This window comes from Narcine bancroftii, chromosome 10 (genome assembly GCF_036971445.1).
Source record: "Narcine bancroftii isolate sNarBan1 chromosome 10, sNarBan1.hap1, whole genome shotgun sequence".
Classification (NCBI taxonomy): Eukaryota; Metazoa; Chordata; class Chondrichthyes; order Torpediniformes; family Narcinidae; genus Narcine; species Narcine bancroftii.
The window spans coordinates 90,307,429-90,310,399 of NC_091478.1; positions in this window are offsets into that span (position 1 = coordinate 90,307,429).

Below are 2,971 nucleotides of genomic sequence, written 5' to 3' on the forward strand. Positions count from 1 at the left end.
ATTTTTGCTGAGTTTATTTCTCAGATCAATACATCATCTTAATGACAATATAACCAGCAGTTATGCCATCCAGCTTTGAATATTGTGAGCAGTTCTGGCCACCAGCTATAAGAGAAATGTCATTAAATTAGAAAGGGTGCAGAAACAATACACGAGAATGTTGTCAGGACTGGCAAGTTTGAATTATGAGCAGAGGCTGGATAAACAGATACTCTTCTCCCTGGAGCGGAAGAGGCAGGGGGCGTGGGGGGGGGGGGAAAATGGGAATTAAAGAGGTTTATAAAATCACGAGAGGCATTGATAGGGTAAATAGCCATGGTCCTTTTCCCAAGATAAAGAATGTAAAACTGGAAGGCATCTTTTTCACACAGGGTGGTAGGTAAATGGAATGAGCTGCCAGAGAAGAAGGTAAGGTGGGTAAAATGGTGATATTTAAAACACATTTAGATTAATACATGGATAGGAAATGTTTGGAAGGATATGGGTCCATATATTCTAATCAGAGGTAGACAGGGTTGTAAAAGAAAGCCTTTGCATCTTGGCCTTCATAAATCAAAGTATTGAGTACAGGAGTTGGGATGTTATGGTAAAGTTGTATAAGACATTGGTGAGGCAAAATGTAGAGCATTGTGGGCTGTTTTGGTCACCTAACTTCAGGAAAGTTATTAATAAAATAGAAAGAGTGCAGAGAAGATTTACTAAAATGTTGCCCTGACTTCAGGAAAGGTTAAACAGGTTAGGACTTTATTCCCTGGAGGGTAAAAGAATGAGGGGAGATTTGATAGATGTTTACAAAATTGTGAGGGACAGAGTAAATGAGAGTAGGCTCTTTCCACAGATTAGGAGAGAAATACGAGAGGACATGGTTTTAGGGGAAAGATTTGGGGGGGGGGGGGGGTGGGGGGGAATCTTATTCACTCAGAGAATGGTGGGAGTGTGGAATGAGCTGCCATCTGATGTGGTAAATGTGGACTTAATCTTAAGTTTTAGGAATAAATTGGATAGGCACATGGATTGAACGACCTAGAGGGTTAAGGACTGGGTTCAGGTCAATGGGACTAAAGGAATAATGTTTTGGCACGGTCTAAAAGAGCCAAATAGCCTGTTTTCCTGTGCTGAAGTTTTCTATGCTTCTTTGGTTCAATTAGAAATAGCTGACAGCATGAACAGGCTGGACTGAAGGGCCTATTTCCAAGCAATAAAAACTATGATTCTAATGGGGTTCCATATGTGCATGCAGCATGTAACTGAACAACACTCAATTGCCAACAATTCAGAGGAGATGAAAAAAAGGAAAACAAAATATTAGAAGGCAATATGTAAATTCAGTATCAACCACTCATCACTGCCAAGATCACCTAGGTTAAATCAGAGAACAATGTCAACAGTACATCCAACACTAAAATCCATCCAAAGGTATCAATAAAATGCAACCTTGTCTTATACCATTTACAGTCTACAGTTGGTCCATGTTAATTCAAGTCTTCCCATTCATTATCTGATGTTACAGTAGATGAATAAATACTGTAAGGTAAAAACATCATGAGATGGGACCGGAGAAGGAGTCACCCAGTACTAAGGAGTAACAGAATGCAGATGTGACCTTGTCCACTCAAGATAAGCTTGGCACTAACAAGAATGATGTGCAGCAGACCAACAGAGAAGGGTAGCAACAGTTTATTCATTGGACAATGTCATGGTATGATCATTTACTAAGTACGTATCCTGAGGTATAAAAAAAACATCACTTGCTGATAACGGCAGAATGCCCCTTCTCCAACTAACACTGTTAGTTGCAAGTGTTACAATCCGGTAATAAAGAACAAAGAACCTTGATTTCGACTCAGTCTGGTGTCTGACTCACTCATTCATGAACAAAGCAGACCTAACAATACTAATCTTGGATCTAGCCGTTTACGAATGGCCACATGGTCAGGATGACCAAAGAGTTGAATGTGTGGCTCAAACAACTGCAGAAATGGGTTTCAATACATGTGCCACTTGGCACCAGGACTGGGATGTGGTTCTCTTGAATTGGCCTGGGGTAAGAATCCTGGCAACTTAATTAACTGACCTGTAAGAAGGGCTTTATAGAAGGAAAGGGTTCTGGTGAAAGGATGTTTAGACAGTTGAAAGAGCAAGATGATAACACTCAGTGGGAAAATGGATAATAATAAGCAGAATCTGTCAGGAATGGACAGAGTATTGCATAAGAGTATCGCTCCAATTAGAGTCAGAGCAGAGAAAAACCAAAGAAGCATAGAAAACTTCAGCACAGGAAAACAATAAGATTGATTGTTCTTTAACATCCTGAACAAAATGGATAAATTGTAGCACAAATTGAAATAAATGGATGTGATCTAACAGCCTAACTTTGGCTTCAAAGTTACTGTTAGGTAGTAAATATTCTAGGAAATTAAACATTTGAAAGAGATGTAAGAAGTGGATAAATAGGAGGGGGGCTCCAGATAATAAAATATCATGAAAAGACCCATAGCTCAGAAGCTAAGAAACAGAAAGGGTCAGAAAACACTGGAGGAGGTGGTCTTTAGACATCAAAGCTATACAATGGCCTAAATTAACACAAGAGCTAAGAAAATTAGGGGTGTTGCAATAATTACTGGGGACTTTAATTAACATATCAACTGTAGATACAGAATGGGCAAACCTAATTGGCTGTAACATAGTGGAGAAGAAATTCATGGAGAGGGAGTGCATAAGAAATGGTTTTACTGATGAACCAGATAGGGAACAGACTATTTTAGGCATAGTGTTATGTAATTGGAAAAGGTTCATTGGTGAGCTAGTAGCTAAGAGGCTTTTAGGTGACCATCATATGATAAAATTTTGCATTAAGGTTGAAAATATAAAAAGCAGACAACATAACCTAAACGAACTGCAGTAATATGAAGCATGGGCAGACTTTGAAATGTATTAAATTCAAATAATTTGAAATGTATTAAATGCAACC